The sequence below is a fragment of the Perca fluviatilis genome, chromosome 3, assembly GCF_010015445.1.
Source record: "Perca fluviatilis chromosome 3, GENO_Pfluv_1.0, whole genome shotgun sequence".
Taxonomy (NCBI): domain Eukaryota; kingdom Metazoa; phylum Chordata; class Actinopteri; order Perciformes; family Percidae; genus Perca; species Perca fluviatilis.
This window is the reverse complement of record NC_053114.1, coordinates 32224018-32244557: the sequence shown is the minus strand read 5'-3', so window position 1 is coordinate 32244557 and position 20540 is coordinate 32224018.

The window sequence follows — 20540 nt, the reverse complement described above, 5'->3', positions numbered from 1 at the left end:
CTTAATGCCTCAGTTTGAGTGGTATAAGTAATTACTGTCACCCTTTAATGTTTGTAATGCAGTATTACTTGTTTAAATGTCTCTCCCTTCTTCCCCATTCTCCCCCCACCCCTGCGGTGTGTAATAAGGCTAAAGAATCGACTCAAACACAGACTGCAAGGATCTGTCTAATAATTCTCTGTGCTATTATCCTCTCTTTGCTGCTAACACACAGCTCTCTCTCTGTGTGTTTGGCCACAGGCAAACACTATCATTACTGCAACAGTGGTATAAGCCCAGCTCCAAAGCCCCCTACTCTCTCCTTACTCTCTCCTTGACTCCTTCCAAATGCAAGTTTTTATTAGAAGGAGGTAATTTGCCAGCTCAAATTGCTCCAAACTCACAACTGTAGGATCAAATATGTTATTCATTCACAACCCTGTATTTGCTGTTGTTCAAGGACTAACTTCTTTGATTTTTTCTTTCTTATTAGTCAGTCGTGTGTCCAGCTGGCCTATAAATCCAATTATAAGAAGCTTGTTTATGGATTGAGTTTATGTGTGTTTATGTGTGTGTCTGCACGTGTTTGTTGGAATGGGGGTCTCTATTGCACACATAGTCTTTGCATTCAGGGATTAAAAAGAGAACCACCTAAGTTGAAGTCCTCGTCACACAGTTAAAGAGGAAGTAATGTCAGGTTCTGTCAGGAATAATAGGAGGCTTGGACCCAAATGCAGAGTTGAAGGAATTTAATGAACAAAACTCACAACAAAAAGTGAAAAAACAAAACATACACAACCATGACAAGTAATTTCCTTTCTTTGATATGTATCCCGTTCTTGGCTTCTCGGCCAAGAATTAACATAAATAGCGAGATGCATATGATAACACTGTTCCAAAATCCATTTATGCACTTCACAGAACAGCTACAGTATATTTCTAATATCATGCACAATTTGGCATGGTTGCATTATTGGGACATAGAATTCAGATCGGCACGTTTTAATTCATATTAATTCATATACCAAACTGCTGCACCCTCAGTGCAAGAAGGAGCGCTACCGCAGGTCCTTCATTCCAGCAGCAGTCAGACTCTTTAATGCAAAATCATAATGTAGCACTGCTAGCTGTTTCTGCAATATGAGCCATCACTGGACAATATTTAGCACTATGCACATTTATCTATTTATTACTCGGTGTCACCTCCAACTGTGCAATATCATCTCTATTCATTCGCACCTTACTCATCTGTATATCTGTGTTAATATACTGTCTGTTTATATAAGGTTGTTTATTGTGTAAATACGGTTTTTTTTTTTTTTTTTTTTTTAAAAATTTTTTTTTTTTTTTTTTTTTTTTTTTTTTTAAAAATGTTCTCCTATGTCTAATTAATGTGTATTTGTGTTATTCTGATGTGTATACATTTTTCTTTTGAGCTGCTGTAGCACAGGAATTTCCCCAGTGTGGAATTAATAAAGTTAATAAAGATTAAAATCTTATCTTATCTTATCAGAGGCAGTATGCATATAATAGAATAGGCATTAGGCCTTGCATTAGTATATAAAATATTGGGTAAACACTGGATGTCTATTTTGTTGTTCACAAAGTTGCATATTTTTAAACCACTTATAAAAGAGAGGTTATACAAGACTATATAAAGACAGTAACAATGTGAAGCATTAACTCACCTTGTAGCAGCAGCTACACACTCACTGTCTCACTCACACATTGTACACAATTTTATGATTAGAACATACAATTTTGTTTCACAGTATTGTCACGGCACAGATAGAACTTCTAAAATGTTTTGTTGTTCAGATCCACTTGGTGAGAAAAGAAACTAAGTGAAGAGATTAAAAGAGAAATATGTAATATATTCACTGTATTAAATCATAAAATGACCATGATATGTCATCAGATATTAAGGAAACATGCTAAGTAGAAATACTTTCTTCTCTGAAAAACAATGCAAAAGCCAATATGTTTATAAATTTCTATTCCAAAACGTCTGTTTTTTGTTTTGGCCTGTGTGTTGTTGTCCACTGCCCATTTTAACACCCCGGTCCGGTTGCCAGATATGAAACACAAACACAGCATGCTGCATAAAATGGAAGCAGCAACCAAAGGATCTGGATCAACAGAGATAGATCTCAACTGACCTAAAAAAAAAACTTGGCATCTTTCTAAACAGTTGCATGACCAGAGACGTGGTAAAACAATGGTAAATATTGGAGATGCTTTCGAAAGACAGAGACAGCTTGGAGGCAAAAAGGACTTTAATATGGATGCAGAGTTGGAAACGACAGGCCACGCCTGTTTACTTCCTTGGGAACAACCACCGTGACAGACATATGACAGAAAAGTTTGGCTTCTCTTATAACAGAAACAGGCAATTTAACTTTGGCAAAACAACCATGTTGCCTATTTAACGTTTTCTACAGATTGCTCTGCAATGTATGTTACGTTATAGAATATGCATGTGGCTACCAGCTTCATGGTTACGAAATGTTGGGACAGTAAGATGATTCCCACTTTGTTACAAACTGGCATGCGATCATAATGTGTAATGTACTGTGTATAGACAAGCTGCTTTTAGTAAAGTATTTTGTAGATACAATGCAACAACAAATATTTGTATTCATCTACACATAAACTTTTACCCTCACTCGTGAATAAGATCTCGGCAAACTCTTTTACTTGTGGCAACAGTTCATTCCCAACCCATCTAATTAATGGCAGAAAAAAAGGGGGTAAATTGAAGCTATCCAATCAGATCGTCTTTGAAGTATTGGGAAGTAGGGCAACCTATGAGTGCAACATTGTTGAGTGCAGAATGGCGGATCTCTACAAGGGCTCTCACACATATCTGTTTTTGCCTGTATAAAAGATATCAGTAGAGAAACGACGTCAGCTTCAGCTCCTCAAATAGCTTTTCTGCTTTTTCTCCCCACACTGACAGCAGAGAAGTCTGGGCTAACAAAACAGTCAGTTGTCTCCCTGCCCATGCCCTCACCCCAGCCTTCTCTCTGATGCCCTCTTACTCTGCCATGTTCCCTGACAACAAACAAGCAGCCGACACTCTCCACTCTCTTTCAATTACGGGTCCTTTCTGACGCTCCCTATACAGGCCTCTTAGCAGGGCAGAGGAGGAGGAGAAAAGGCAATAAATTGGAGAGGTTGACCCCTGAGGGAATAATCCTGGTTCTATTTCATGTTGAGGGTCAGCTCTTTGCGTCCTGCATAGTAACGAGCAGAGCATGAAAAAGAAATAGAGGAGAGACAGATTATTCTGATTAGCTCTGCCTTCTTCCATCTATAACCCAGTGCAATGGTGCCATCCACACAAAGCCTGACCAGCCAGCCAGCAGATTCTGAGATAAGCTAGCTAAAGGGCAGAGTGTCCACAAAGCAGAATGCACACAGAAAATCATCAGCAGACAGATATGCCGGTCCTCGTCTTTTGACCCCACAGATTAACCACTAGCTGTATCATCTCAGTTCACAGCCTGAAAAGCCATCTTTCCCCCAAAGCAGCACAACTGCTTCTACATCTAGTGTTGTGTGTGTGACTCGAGCGTTAATAAATAATGATTTGCAACAAAGAGTCTGTCTAGGTCTCTGCATTCCCATCTCTTAGATGTGGAGTCGCCATCACCCCCTCTGTGTGTGTGAATGCATGTGTGTGTGGTTACTAGTGGAGACATACTTTCCGCAAAATGCCTCTATTGATGGTAGTCAAGTCAATGGCATCCTTGCAATAGTCATCCACACAGTCAATTACCTCACAGAAAGGCGGGTTATCTCCCAGAAAGGCTGAGCTGGGGCTGGCAGTTTGCCCAGGGTGTCTGCTAGGCATGAATGTCTTTCTTGAAACAGTTCCTTTTTTTTTTTGAAAATAATAGGAATTCAAATATTGGGCCTGTCTGCAATTTACACTGTAATGTGCAGAGAAACTGAGGTGAACAGTTTTCATTTTATGCCTGGACCAAATTAACTCCCAAATCTACCCTCTCAGCCTGGTTATGTATAGTTTTGTTTCGCATTAATTATCTCATCATCCTGGGTATTGATTAAGCAAATTTAACCATACATATAGTTGTGAGGCAGGGTAGAGGCACTGGCTTTAATCTCACCACGTCCAGTTGACACTATAACCCAGGGGTTATCATACTTAATAATGCAGACTGGAACTCCGAAATTAGTTTTTTAATCTTGCCCGGGAACAGAAACTAGACTGCTGTAATGCCAGAACTTTCCCCTTGTTCCTTTTTTATCACACAATAGGGGTTTTCATCCGCTACATTTAATGTGCTACTGAAGAATGTGTTTGATAGCAACAAGCAGTGTTGGGCATGTTAGTTTCAATGTCAGAACAGCAGAAGTCAGTAATGTTTTACTCCTCAACACTGGACCAAGACTCTACAGCCATGCCTGCGGCTGTGAGCTGTACTTAGGCACAGCGTGGCCCTGAGCTAATGGCTAATGTCAGCATGTCACATGCTCACAATGACAATGCTAACATGCTGATGCTAAGCCGATATGTTTACCATGTGACACACAAAGTGCAGGTGAGGCTGGTGGTAATATGATTAGGTTTCTGTGTATGTAGTCATTCAAAACAAATATTGGACACATTGGAATCTTTACCTGATGATGGTGCTACAGAGGTATAAGGGGATCACCAAAGACAGTATGATTCATTGTTGGGTGCCATGAATGTCTGTAAAATGTATAGTTAAAAGATCACCAAAGTAACTACAATTCATCCTGATGGGGACATAAATGTTTGTACCAAAATGACGAAGCAACCCATCTAGGAGTTGTTGAGGCATTTTGGTCATAGTCACTAATGTCAACTTCATGGTGGCAGTAGATAAAAGGTCAGGGGATAACTAAAGTAATTAGGATACATAATTTGGGAACCATGAATGATATGTGTGCTGCTCCATCCAGTAGATGTTGAGATATTTTACTTGATAAGCGAAAACTTTGACCTGCAAGGTGGCGTTAGAAAAAAGGTCAGTGGATGCCCAAAGATGGTATATTCATCCTTTGGCAGCTATGAATGTCTGTATAAACATTTAGGGCAATCCATTAAATAGTTGTTGAGATATGGACCAAAGTGGTGGACCAACTGACCAAACAACATTGCCATCCCTAGAGACACAGCTTCCCTACATTGATTCACGTTATGCGCTTTTAGTCTATTAAGGCACCTTCATCAAAATTCTAAGTAAATTGCTTTTTATCTGGCCTGTATCTTACTTTTTCTTTGTGACCTCTGACTAAAGAAAAACAACTGTTTAGTGTGTGTCATATGCTTTGCATGCTAATGACTTGTTTTTCCACAGCATTGGAAGCACTTGTTTTGACTTCCTTTAAAAGTACGATCAGTCCCCTGGGAGATCATAACACTAAGGGTGAAAAAAGTGATCTTCAAGCAATTATTTGAAACCAACAAACAGGTCTTAAACAGAAATGGTAACTAGCTAGATATAAGAGAGGGGGTAGGGAGACGACATGAATACAATCCATCTCAAGCCACCCAGGAGTTTGTGGCTAGCATTTGTTAATTGAGCGCTACAATGAACATGCACGCATCAGATGAGACCTTCCCATTCAGGCGTTGATCAGCTATGGGAGAGTGATGAGAATCGACTTAGAGTCTTAATTTCCAATAGCAATCACAGTGTGACATCTCTTTCTCCAATTAGGACTGGAGAGCAGAGAAGAATCCAGTGGGAGCTGGTGTTGGTTTGAATAAGGTTTTGCCTAATAGTCTCTCTTTCTCTCTCTGACCTGTACAGTATATTAATATCTTATATTAGTATTTTCTTCATGTCATATATTCTTTTTTTTGTCACATTTCTATTCTATATTTATGTTCTTGACTGTTGCAGTGCTTATTTTTTTTTATATTTCCTCTCTCTTCTGTTTATTGTACTGTATGCACCAAACACCAAGGCAAACTTACTTGGTAATAAACCCCATTCTGATTCTGATGTGGACACATCATGGGAAGCGTGAGTCCTGAGCGAAGGCAGAAAGCACGTCTGTGTTTAAAAAGATATTTGAAAGAAGGGCAAAACAATTCCAAGTGCTCAGTTCTCTTTAACTGCATGAAAGCATGACATACATGTTCCACTAACAGATTCATTGTAACCACAGAGACCATATATGCCACCAAGAAATTGTGGGACAATTAGTGGCAAAAGCCACCACTTGGACATTTGGTGACTCCCCACATCCTTCTCAACAATGGATTCTATATTCTTTGTGTTTCTTTTACACTATTTTACTATAGTTATTATTCATCTCTGTTACAGATGTGTATGGTTTTTTATATCAAGTATTTAATTGTGCATGTACACAAATGTAAAAAGAAACAACTGTGTAAATACATTCCTAAACATAAATGAGTCTTATTCCAAGAACATATTATTTCTGACAAAATAAAAGTAAATCTTGTAAAAGTTATATTCAGTATTATTTATTTTATGCAAGCATTTCTGTACGGATATCCTTGTAAACAACATTAACTTTATTAACAATCCTTTATATTTCTATAAGTGAACATCACATGCATTTCAATGACACTTTCATTACCTACTGTATAATTAAGTTGATCCATCAAAAAATGATAATTGCTTGAAATAAATGTATCCAATTATTAAGAATGAAACACCGGTGATGAAGCTGTACCCAAATTAATGCAATATTAACACCTTATACCAAAGTGATATATTGCTTCATATGTCAGCTGCTATATCATGTCATCTTATCATTAGTAATTAGCACATAGCAGAAAGTTGTCTTAATAAGCACTGTAAAGAGCCACAGGCGTCTACATGATTAAATAATATATTTCCCATTGGATAGTTGTTATGGAATATGTATGGTGGTAAGAGCAATACATGATTAGCTTACTGCCTGATATCCATGTTTAGCTGCACAGTTACAAAACATGATAGAGGAGAAAAGTAATATTGTATGAAAAAACAAATTGTAATGCATCACCATATGGTGAAAATTGTTAGAAGATGATGTATGAATTAAAATAGAGATGCAGTTAAATCCTGGCATCCTAGTGTTAGGGTAAATTAACGACACAATCTCACTCCCAGTGTGTCAAAAAGCGACACTTGGTCAGGTGCTTTTGGCGTTTGTTACTGACGCAAAAAGTCTCCTTTAGTGTATAGCCCTTTGGCGTCATTTTTAGAAGCGCTTGGCTGGGACTCTTGGCGTCACTTTTTGAGAGACGGGTCTGTCTGCGGACTGCAAGAGAGTGGCATAACTTGAAAGGGGCGTAACTTGAAGCAGGGTGCGTAACTTGTAGTTGTCCTAATCTGAGTCCAAATCATGCGAGATGTCAAAATGGTACGGTGTCAGCAAAGCTGGACTGGGCAAAATACCAGATAAGAAGATACAAATCTGTGCGCAGACTTTTCAAACAGAAACATCTTCACTAAACTCTGAATTTAGCTAGTCTGGAAAAGGTCCTTTTAGGACCGAAACGCCGCAATTGAACAACTTGTTCCAAAAGAAATTTAGCTTAGAGACAGGTATCTCCATGTTTTTTTACAAGCTGTTTAACTAAGGCTGAGTGGAGGCTCCCTACGGGACATGTCACGAGAAGAGTGGGGTGAATACAGTATTAGTTTAATGTTTGACATTTGTCGGTTTTCGCAGATGTTTCCTTCAGAAGCTCTGTGTCAGTGCTTTGATTTCTCATGTTTTAGGGTATGTTGGAGCATCGAAGGTAACATTCCCAAAAACGATGATTGGCAAACATTAAACTAACTTCACCCCGGTCACGAGAAGGACTGGAGCGTGGTAAGCTAACATTACAAATGCAGCCGTAAAAAAATTGCTGCAGATATGGTCATGCTGCTTGACTGTTTCACAAATCATATGGCTCTAGGAGTTATATTACTGAAGACATTAAACCCCAAAATTTAGGGGGTGAAAATGACAAGATTCCTAGTTGCAAAAGACTATGCAATTATTAATATTCTCCAGAAGAGATATGCTACTTTTACAACAGGGTTAGCTAACAGTAGAAAGCAACATGGAGGCCAATAAATGTTTTTATGGTGGTTACTTCTTTTTAATATCCGTTACTTATTCAGTCTCTTTCATCTCTTTCAAACTTCCAACTAATTTGATGTTCAAGCACTGCTCGGGTGGAAATGGGTGGAATTTGTGGCCAAGATGACAGAAGTTACTGACGGAGCCGATGACAGAAGTTACTGACGGCACAGAAACGCGTCACAGCATTGAAAATTTGCATATCCACCCAGGTGTCCTGTTACCATCACGTCCCAGGATTGAATGCCGATTGTAACCTTTCACATTGCAGACTGTGGTGGAATTTCCCGAAACACCATGTTGTGGTAGGATAAGACAAAGGGGAAAACTTAGATAACATCAGTTCATTTCTAGGGCACAGGTCAGGGGAAGACAATTTATATCCAGCCATACTTTAGTAATGTATTGAATATATGGGTGTCTCTAGAGATTGAGGGAGTCTAGGCAGCTGCATAATAAGGGAGTGTTGTGTTCCAGGACCGTCTTCTGTTGAAGGTCGGTGGAAACCGGGTAAAGGGGTCTCACAAACACTTTTGCCTATTCCCAGGGAGAGATTGACTAAACTAGATTTAGGTGAGCATCATTGTTATGGCGTCATCAATATCTTTGTATGACCCAAACTTGACAGCGTGATCGAGAGATATATACCTCTTGGAGGTTCACAGACCCTCAGAGTTGGGACGGCACTATAACACATTGTGGTTAAAGGGTTCTGTTTTCCTAATTCTCCTCAATCAAGAGTTAATTAAACACTTCTGTGTAAGTCATCAGTCTCCCGAACCTTAATGTATCCAGAAGTCTAGCTGATTCTGATCTTTTTCATGACAGACAACAAAAACAGATGTTAGTTTGTTCTTTGGCCAGTGGGAACGGGGTATTAGTTTAGGTTTATTGTTTTATCGGTACAGCACCTTTCGATTGAATAAGCTTAACAAAGTGTGTCACAATCAAACCAACTACAAGATGGAAAAAAGATTTGCTGAAGTTTAAATGAATAATTCCTTCTCTGATTATTTGATGTAGGCCGAATGTTATTGCCAACATTTTTTATGTATAATAAATTATACATTTATTGTATGATGTATGATGTATGATCTGTGAAGAGTTTTGGCAAAAACATATACGCAAGCAGAGATTGTCTTAACCTTGTTGATGTGTCCCGGGTTTATAGCGCTATTGTCACAAGAATTTTTTTTGCCTGTGAACATAATTCAATCAGCAATTATTGGCACTACAATTGGAAAAACAAATTGTTTCTCCATATTGCTGATTAGTAAAAACAGTTTACTTATGTATAATACTTTTAAATGAATTATACTGTAAGTATTTTGTAAGAATTGGGTACCTACGGTAGCTGTCTGTCCTGTGAGCAAAGATTAGAAAGGTAGTGCTGCAGTGTTCAACCGCAGAAGGCCGTGGTGTGACTGAACACCTGCCAATATATTTTAATGTAATGTATGGACGTGTAGCAAGAATGTGTGCTCAGTAACTTTCCCAGGATCGTTAAAGGTTTATGAGACTTTGAAAGTGTATAGTTTAATTTGATTACATACATCCTGTAAACACTGTTTGGTTTCATGATGATTTTCTTTGCACACAGGCTGCAATGTTTTCAGTTCCAAGCTACTTAAATTAAGGTCATTTTTTTGGACTGCAGTTTGTGGTTTTATGGTTTAGTTTTTTGCTGTTGTTTTTGATGGGAGGGGGGGGTCTCTCTCACACACATACAAACACACACACACACACACAAACTGTCTCCTCTGTGAAACCCAACCTGGATTGAGTTGCCCAATATCATGGATCATAAATAAATTTGCTTTCCCACTTCCTCCTGACTCAATCACCAGGCCTCTGCAAATTGTCAGCACCCGCTCCCTGTAATGTGATATTACATCAATTAGCAATTAGACACTACACAACACTGGTACATTGAATTTATGTTTCTGTCTGCGCCTTTTGCAGATGTGATGGTGCTGGGTGTCATTGGGAAATTTTATCACTGCTTGCGTAATGGAATCGGGTAGGGAGGTGGGAAGGGTCTGAGAGATTTTGTTGTCAGGGCTTCCTGACAGATGAGCTAAGCTTTTCCTTGTAGACCCTTCCCACCACCCCCCCTACTCCCTCTATTTACATTTAACGTAATGAGCTTTGTTTGTATGAAAGTTCACAAACAACATTGCCAAGGCAATTACAAACAATTGACATGTTTACAATTTAGTTAATGATTAGAACTATCTATGAGTGCACGCTTGTGATTTTTGTGTGACAGAACAATTGAATAAAAAAAAAAAACAGAACCATAAAAATAATTAAACCAATGCCACAGCTCACGAAGAAGAAAAACAAATGGGCGGATGATGAGGAGAATAGGACTGGTGTCATGTGATTTTCTCTCTGGCTCTGGCTCATGCACCATTTTCTGCCTCCAGAGGACTGGAAGTTGTTTTTCCTCTAAGGAGCTTTTGAATCATAAATTGTTCTAAAGGATGTATCAAATTCTTAACATTAATGCATTACTTTAGTTAAGAACTTCATCGTTATTATTGCTTTTCTACAATAACAATGTTCCTCTCGATCTATAGAATTTGATAGTCAGGATCGACAGGCAACTTTCTCTAGTCAGTCAGGGTTGTTTGAGTCTATAATAAGGTTGTGGTTATGAGTCTAAAGTTTTTTCTCCCAGTTTAAAGTGGTTCCACTGGTCAGGTAGTCTGCTATATTGAACTTAAAGATTAACAACACTGAAGTTTGCTAAAAGTCATTGTTCATCGATTGTGTTTGTCTTTGGTTATAATTTGGTTGGGGCAGGTTGTCTGAGGGTTGTTAGTGGCGGTGGACTTCGGGGACTCTTTCAGCCTGTTCTCATGAACCATACATTCAAAAAACTATGAAAAGATAAGCACTGTATCCGTATTTTTGCTGCACGCACCTCATTGACTGCTGCTGTATAAGAACGCGGCTGGCCGCGTAGGGAGGTGGTCAGGGTGGATGGGTGGGTGTTAACTTGCATGACTTTCAAGACAGGAAGTGGAGTTCGCTTCCCAGGGAGAACAAATGACTTTCACCCAGGAAATGCGTGTTCCTTGGGAGTGTTTAAATACAAACCACAATCTTTTTCCTAAACTTAACTAGTCGTTTCGGTGCCTAAAACGTAACTTTTGTCGCTGAATAACGCTCACTTTTTCATGCCTAAACGTAACCGTACTCTCCGCTGAAATGACCGGCAGCTCGCGGTGCTCTGTACACGGCACACAGTCACCTATTTTCAGGTAACTGAACCACCAACTACCGCTGACTTGACGGAGCACCACAACCGGCAGTTCGCGGTGCTCTGTACCTGGCGAACAGTCACCTATTCTCGGGTAACTGAACCCCCAACTATCGCTGACCTGACGAAGCACCATGTGGAGCATCGTAGCCGGTGTCGCAGAGCTCTGTAGCGGCTAAACACATCTACTAACTGCTGCTGATATGACGAGCTGTAACGGAGGTCTGTAGCCGCACCACAAAGCTCTGTAGCGGCTTAAACAGCTAGCAACTGCCGCTCTGTAGCACGGAGCTCTGTAGCCGATGTCACGCGACCAGCCAGCTGTCTGATAGTTTTCGTATAATATCACACGTTTGAGTGTGCATAACTTTTCGTATGATATCCTGCGAAGCCATTCGTGAGAATGCGTTGACTCTTTTCTATGTTTAAGTGTCTCGACTGTCCAGTCAGCAGGGCAACTCAAATATACCGGTCACTGGAAAACACTTAAACTGTGAAAATGTTTTTTGCTTTTGTATTGTCTTAACTAAAAATAGAATGCGTCAAAGGATTGTGAAGAGAATGATCTGACCTTTATCTAACTAATAAACTAAACCTTTCTTTTAAAGAGGCTGTAATCAACATTTGTATAATAACATTGTATCAAATGACGATGTGAAAGAAGTCGCTTATAGTGATGAACCTACAGTTTTACGGAGCTCCTTACTATATTTCCTTCAGGAGTCGGTAGACCTAAAACAGAGCTAAAATAGAATCAATATTGGACTTACATTCACCACAGAAACATGACTCCAAATCAATTATGTTGCTCTGCAACTGCTGGTTATGTAAATAAGCAACCGATTGCTAACAAGTTTGACATATCAACTTGTTAATGTTGAGTTCATAACTTGTTAATGATTCTCCCAAGTGGCTAAAAATCTGTTATTGCAGGTTTATACATAAAGAACCCAATCATTATATTTAGGCCATCCACATCAGACTTCCAAAATAGCCTGGAGTGTATTCTGCAGTGAAAGCGATTGCCAAAGGCATATTGCCAAAGCACATTATTATGCTTTGTCGATGATCAAGGGTCATAAATGTTACCTGCTCAGTAATTCCTGGGGTGGTATTATTTATGACCCTCAATCATTCATGAGTACTTGCAGCTGATAGCAGAAGAAAATTATGTCAATGACAACAGCTGTTTTGATCAGCTTTAGTGAAAAAAAACAACAACAAAAACATCACTGAGTGTTGAGGGGCTACAGGATGATGGCTTTGTGACATTAAGGACGAGCAGCATGTTAGCCAGGTTTGTTATAGCTTTATAACTGAAAATCAAACATCATCTTTTTCAGAAAGATGAAAAGCAAAAACAACATGTTTTGTTTTCACATTTATATGCCTTAGAGTGGACATGATAGTACACACATACATACAGATGTGCACATACGTCTCTCCGTCCGATAAAGTAGCCAGATCAGCAGCAGATAAGGAGAGCAGTGTGAGAGAGAGATTATGGTGAATATAGAAGGTCAACAAGGGTAAAGAGACAGAGAGGTAGGGAAGACATAAATACAGAGAGCAGAGAGAGAGAGAGAAAACTAACAGTGTGTGTGAGTGAGTGAGTGAGTGAGTGAGTGAGTGAGTGAGAGAGAGAAAGAGAGAGAGAGAGAGAGAGAGAGAGAGAGAGAGAGAGAGAGAGAGAGAGATTTGAGAAAATCGTAGAATATGTTACATAATTACTGGTCAAATTTCCCTGGATGTGCAGGAGTGCAGGATGTTGATGTGACAGAGAACTGGGTGTATAGGAAGATTTGTGTTTGTGTCTGTGTGCATGCATGTGTATAAGTGAGTTTAAACTCTATGAACTGTAGTTTAAAGGCTATTTAACATTTAACAGCTTACACAATAAAATAACTAATCCAAAACCTGTGCAATGAAAAAGTTGAAAAAATTCACCCATGCTGACATTTACCACATAGACATACACATACACACACAAAACAGATACACATACATAGACTGAGATATATACTCACACATACAGTACATGAACACACACACACACACACACACACACACACACACACACACTCCTGGGTTATCTCGGTTATCCCATTTTAGGAGACGGGCCTCTGCTTGGATTGCTTTCCCACTTGGGAGAGAAAGAGAAGGAAATGGATTGTAGAGCCGTCCTCTGATTAATAAACCATGTATGTGGTTTCCTTGGTTTCACTAACCCTGTGTGTGTGTGTGTGTGTGTGTGTGTGTGTGTGTGTGTGTGTGTGTGTGTGTGTGTGTGTGTGTGTGTGTGTGTGTGTGTGTGTGTGTGTGTGTGTAAAGGTGAGGTGGTGGAAAATGGAAGTCTTTTAGATGGAGCTGATACTGAATGACTCTTGACATGATGTAGCTGTGTGTGTGTGTGTGTGTGTGTGTGTGTGTGTGTGTGTGTGTGTGTGTGTGTGTGTGTGTGTGTGTGTGTGTGTGTGTGTGTGTGTGTGTGTGTGTGTGTGTGTGTTCATACACTTCTTTCATTCAGGTCTTTAGCTTCTTCTATATAAAGAGGACATAAAATTAGGAGTGCCACTCTGTTGTGTCTTGCACGTCAAACAAGGACATTAAGATATAAGTGTTATTTTGCTTTGCAAAAGGCTGGTACCCTATCATAGATCACAATGCACAAATACACAGCTTTGATACTTGTGACTTGATATGAACCAACATAATGTCAATGGAGCAATAATTGTTACTGTTCTCTTAGAATTATTATTGTAAAGTGTGTGCTCAGAAGTAACCACCCACAATAAATAAAAGAAGAAAGAAAGAAAGAAAGAAAGAAAGAAAGAAAGAAAGAAAGAAAGAAAGAAAGAAAGAAAGAAAGAAAGAAAGTTATGGCCTTGATGGAACAGTGAGTTCTGGATATTGATGTGCTTGACATTTATGGGAATGGATCACAAGCACAGTCTCCAAAAAAAAAGATATTTTTTGGTTTAGCCCCATCAGAATAACAGGGTAACTCAGGACATACGCTGCAGGTATTTTGCAGCCACTGTTACAACACACACCAGCTGTGCTCAGTTCAGTGAAAACAACAAAACAAAACCACTTCGTGAGACTTCAATGTGACTGCAAATTCATGCATCAACATCAGATCTTTTCTGCTTTGTTCCCTTATCTGCATCCCATTGGCCAAAATGTCTCTGACTGGGTCTGATTGGGCTTGCAATACAAAAAAACAAAAATCAATAAGATGACTTCAACAGGAGTAACTATTCAGGTAATTTTCACAAGTGGGAATTACTAGCAGCATTCAAGACTCTACTCTTTCAATGTGAATTGCATTGTATGGCATTTAGAGGTACACTTGCAGACTGAAGATGTGACCATCCAATGAACAAATTATGTCACCCAGTGCTGATATAATATTTTGTAGCCCTTTAAAAGTAAAAAAAAAAAAAATAGTATCTATCATCAAAGGCCATGCGATTGTATGCTGCACTAGGCTGGGAAAGTGACTGATAACATTATCTGTTCTTTCAGCAGCTGTTCTAAAGGAGCGGCATCCCCAGCTGCTCTGCTCAGGTGCTAACAGTGGAGGATTGTGACTCAGCTGGATAAAAGCAGCACCCATGTGAGAATGGCTGCAGGTTTGGCATGGACAAACAGAATGCAGGCTTGAGTGAAAAATATGCATATGTATCAAAATCTATCATACAGTGAACTGATGCAAAACCTGGAGGACATTAGGAAACCTTGGCTAATGTGCACAGCTACTTTTTTCTCTGAATTATATTTAAAAAAGTAAGAAATTATTCCTAACTCCACTGTTGACCAGTGCGCTTCTACTGGTGGCTTGTGATTTGCACATACTGTATAAATCACAGATGGAAGCTCACACACAACAAAGAGCACCTCCATGAAAAAATAAACTCTTTAGTGGCAACTAATTAACTAGAAAAATGTCTTCAATAGAATAAAGTTAGTTCATCATCATTCAAAAAAAGTACACATTTATAAGTTCAATCTCTAAGAATGTAATTTTCCACAGAATATGTCGGTGTAGGTGTCTACTAAAGAAGTAATACCAAAAGTTGGTAACATTTTCTATGAAGCACAAATGTATAATGTACTACGAATATTATATTACATGCCAAATATCTCAAGAATTTATATAATCAATTATTCATGATGCATTATAATGTCTTATCATAATAAGTCTTAAAGCATTGCCAACAAATAATACATATTTTGGTTGCTTCAAACTAACTAAGAAAATTACACTTCTGCTGTGCATGATGTTTACAACACAGTACCAAAAGTCAAGATCTAACTAGAGTTTACATTCTCTGCCCGAGCCCGAGCCCGAACTTGAGGCCGATATTTTCCGCCACTATCCTCGGGCCGGGCCCTTTTCATCATTACTTTATTAGCCTAATTCGGTGGGGAGAAAGCTATGCCTCTCCAGCTTCTCCCGTAGCTCTGGGTAGGCTACATGTCCTTCACTGACTTGAGTGTGAGGTAAACTGTGCTACATCGTGTCTTCCCCATCTGCAGCACTGTTGTCGGCCAGTACGTCAGCATGCAGACCATGGCGAAGGACAGTATTAATTAGGTGATCGAGACAAGAAAGCCTCCTATATGGTTCCAGGGCTTTGATTATGTTGCTGCCTTGATCTGTTACCCACACTATTCGGGTGAGGGAGCTAGGTTCAAGGTTTTTTTACGTTTCTTCATTCGGATCCATTTGCGATCCGTTCCATTCTGAATAAACGAACAGCACAGTTTACATGCTTCGTCCTTGTTGCATTATTCATTTAGATAATTCTAAACTGATTTCTGTAGTTCAAACAACTCGGAATTGTAGTTGAGAACGTCAGTTTTAACGGCCCACGTATTAAAAAAATGTCGGGTTTAAATCGGGCTCGGGCTCATAATTACAGTTAACGTGTCGGGCCGGGCTCGGACACAACGTGCACGGGCTCGGGTAGGGTCGGGCTTGATTTTTTGGGCCCGATCTAAGCTCTAGATGTAAGACGTACATATCCTCATTAAAAATTAATTCCATTCGTCTGTAGGAATATGAGCCAAAGCAGAGTTAGATAAAACCAGTCGCAGTATGAGTAGCTCTCCAATTCATCGACATTTATACCTGTATTTTCTAAAGTTATTCCCAAGGATGTGTGGTCTGTGGGTTGCAAACAGCCAGTATTTCCAGTCAGTTGGGGATGTTCTTTTTACAAGGCGGTGGCTCTGTTTGTGCCATCACTCGAGGTTGTGAGTGTGGAATGTGGTGTTGGAATCGACAAACAGCATGATGGTTGTGTCCTACCCGTCAGAGCCCTACAGCAAAGTGTGTTCACCTTTCTCAACATGAAGCAGAGAATGAGCTTTCACAACCACATTCTTCATCCATTATGACTACAGAAAGCACACTGATGACCATAAGACTAAATGTAGTCTTGCATTGCCAGACTTTCCTTCACAATGCTGCGGAGGAGGGTCTGGCGAGTCCACACAGCAATCCGGGATGGGAGAAAAATGTGCTCTGGTTTATTGGCATTTCGTTAAACCAATCACAATCGTCTTGGGCCGGAACTTGTTTTGGTGGAACGTGTGTACGTTCAAAGGTTGTTTTAGTCGTGCAACAGAAAACTCAGATTGGACAGATAGTCTAGCTAGCTGTCTGGATTTACCCTACAGAGATCTGAGGAGCAGTTAACCATAGTCCTCATAAATCGCCCAGAGTGTAAAATTACAACACAAACAAAGCTGAAACAGACATCCAAAAAGAGTGACATCCGGCGGAATTTCAGGCAGAATGAGAGCAATCCGGGAAGTCGAACATTGTGGATATAGACTAGACTAAATGTAACAACTTATCGATGTATTATAATTTATATTGCCTGTAAAAGCACTGACACACCAACCCGATTATCGGCCGTCGGACAGTCTGGCGAGGTCAGTGACTCGAGTCTGTTCGATGTGTTCCGTGCCGTCGTCAGTCGAAGGAGCCGTTGGCGTTCATTTGGGCTGATTTGACTTGTTGAATTGGCCAGTGGGCAGTCGGACTCAATGGCCAATCTGATTGGCAGAGTGCTAACGCCTCTCAAAATCTGACAAAAATCTTTTAAGCTGACCTTTGTCGATCTGAAATGAAGCAACTGCGTGGCCCATTTCTCGCTTAAAATGTTTTCAGAATCACGTGTCGGTGAACTCGTCAAATACGAGATCGTATTCCAAAATGAGCCGCCATTAAGGTTGGTTTTGAAATTCGGGAGAAGCCAGACCCACGTGACACGTTGGCACTCAGTCAGTCCGACTCAGTCAGTCCGACTGCCTTTTCTGCTGACGGTCGGCCATCGGGTTGGTGTGTCAGAGCCTTAATACTAATGCACTATGAAGGCGTAATGCTAATTTTATTAGTCCTTACACATGTACACAAGTTTGTAACGCAGGGTTTCTGAGAATCCAAGTCAAGAGGCAATGCTGATGACATCATCAGAGTTATTTTCTCAGATTTTAAAAAGCTCAAGAGCCACAAAAGACATCATACAAATGTTTTCACGAGCGGAGTAGTTTTTCTTCAAGTGTAGTAAACTGATTTAGTCTGTAAAATTGTGCCCCTTTAATGTTGAATTTTCCATTGCATTGAAACACTTAATGCACATGTAATATTGCCCGGATGTGTCAAATAGCACTAAATACTAAAAACAGGGAAGCATTACAGTTACCATACTTCTAATCAGATGTCAGACAGTTGAAAAAAGGGGGTCTTTTAAATCCACTGAAGCACAAAGTGGGCAGCATGTTTTGCTGCAGCTGTCAAAGCTGTCAAACCAAACTGCATTCAACTTTTTTAACCTCTTGGTCTTGGAAACAGACCAAGCATACCAGCGACAGAAGTAGAGCAGAACATTACACCAATGAGTGAGAAAGAGGGGAAAGCTATAAGACAGGACAGTTGAGAGATAAAGGTTCGGAAGACGAAGCATAGCTGAGAAAGACGGTGGAAGAGAAACAGAGAGGGGGGAGATCCATACGAGCTGCCCAGTTTGGCTTCTGCTTAGAGAATTGAGAAACAGGAAATCAATAGCAGCGGCCACCCAGGCAGCCAAATAATGGAAGCTTTACTGTACAGTGGCACACAGCAAACGATGATGACTACACAATGGTGTTAGATGGTATAGTATGCTGTAGGCTGGTTATGAAATGAGAAATAGACATAGAGAAGGTGCTGCAAAATTGTAAAATGCAATGCAAACACACAAAGCAAAAAATGCTCATGTTGATGATGGTTGCTTTGTGCAAGTAATTAAAACATGACAATGTGCTGTTTACCCTATGGCTTTACTACGGTGCGGAAGTGCAATGCAACATTACAAGATCATTTAATTTGAAAAATTTGATACATTTTTTATTATTATTAATGAAATTAAAAAAATTATAAAAATAAAAAGGTAAATATTTTAATTGATATAATTATATTAGAAGTTAAAATTTAAATATTTTTTAAAAAAAAATAATTTTAAAAAAATATATAATATAATAATAAAAAAAAATCATATAAATGATTAGATTAATATTCTTAAATTTTTGTAAAGAGTATATATCAAAATAATTATATATTTAATTTAATGTTTTTTTTATATTATAAATTTAATTTTTATATTTGATTTTTTCAAAGTATATTTTTTTCTTTACCCCAGCGTGGTCTAATGTGAAATCAATACTGTATGTGCAAGATTGATCAGCATGAAATGTTGCAAAGAAAACATTAAAGGTTGCACAGAAAGCCTTCAATATATCTGCAACCAGCGTATAGTTTTCTGCTAAGTCGTGGGAGTGTTTAGCCTTCAGTTTCTTTAAACCATCACATAATGTGTAAAGCAGGGCATCTAATCAGGTAAATAAGGTTATAAATCATCTCTATACTGAACAGTTCATTATCAAAATTAACACAAATTTAAAGCATTAAAATGTTACACACAGCAGGTAAGGTTTTAGATGAATAATATAGCTTTGTGAAACTGAGTTTGTCATTTTACTATTTGAAACCTACAACCCTGTCCTTTTAAAGTTTCACCCTTTCCACTGGTTTACCTCACTCTGTTGAAGTCTTCCAGTAATTGAAGAGAAGTGTGCAGTCAGCTTCCTTCCTTAAAGGTCACATGGAGAAAAAAATTGTCCAGTTGACAGTAATGGCTACACTGGGATTGGATCTTCCACTGTTGCTGCTAATTTCTTCTTAAATCTGACCAAATGTCAGCAGCACTGTGTCAGTTTGTGGTGGAAAAAGACGATTGGGATGTTAATAAATGGTGCTGGAGTCATTAGCTATGGTATGAGAGGGAATTATGCCTTATGTGTCTCAGTATAGAGTTACACTCACAGAATATTAAAGCTATAGTGCGTAGTTTCTATCGCCCCCATGAGGAATTCTAAGTAATGACAACAACACTGATGGCGCGTTCACATGATACAAGCCTTACGTGATCGAGCACGCGCCCCCACCCCTCCTCCATGCAGTTGCTAGTAGCTAAGGAGGACACGGAGGGTTACAAAAACATGATGGACACTTCAGAAGAGGTAATTATCTTCACTTTAGTTTCTATGCGGGAATTTTCTGCAGACACAGACAAATAAAAAAATTAAATTAAATTAAATTAAAAAAAGTTTGGGTCTGCAAATGACTAATGAGTCAACTTTCTACCTGCTTTGGTGGACACACGGCTTGATGACATTTTAGCATTTTGTGTTTTAGGGGAGCTGTAACAAAACAGAAAGTTACCACAGTTTAAAATGTGTATAAAGCTGATATGATAACTTGGTATCACTGGGGCAGCAGAAACAAGCTGTGAACACAATGTTGACGTATTAGGTTGATATGGTGAACTTACAAACAGTTACTAATTCCACATTCAACAGATACGGAGCAACTTTATCATTCATTTTGGAGTCGTGCTTCTGGAGTTCAATATTCACTCTCTTTCAGCTCCTAAGGGACCTTTTGGCACTTAAATGCTACACCACAGTGTTCACCAGCTAGGCGCTAACTTTGTCTGTCCGCCATTTGGTGCTGGGCAGGTGTACAATGGGTGCATCAAAACTAAAAGCAGCTGCAGAATGCACCTGGACACAATGCTGTATGAGTGAACTAATATAACAGCAAACATTTTTAGATTAACCTGGATCCCCACCATAGATTGTTGGTTTTGGT